The following is a 226-nucleotide window of genomic DNA, read 5'->3' on the forward strand; positions in this document are numbered from 1 at the left end:
AGTTATGGGTCCTATCAAGCCCGTGTCGAAAGGAGGCGCACGCTACGTGCTGACTTTCATCGATGATTTTACGAGGTTTGTTCATATTTACCTGATTCCCAACAAGGCTGTGGTGTTTGACAGTTTTGAAGAGTATTACGCGTTAGTGGAAACTCAGTATGGACGACATGAAGTGTTTGAGGAGCGATAACGGCGGAGAGTACGTAAACAAGCGATTTAATTCGTT

Source organism: Plasmopara halstedii (genome assembly GCF_900000015.1).
Source record: "Plasmopara halstedii genome assembly, contig: Scaffold_816, whole genome shotgun sequence".
NCBI lineage: Eukaryota > Oomycota > Peronosporomycetes > Peronosporales > Peronosporaceae > Plasmopara > Plasmopara halstedii.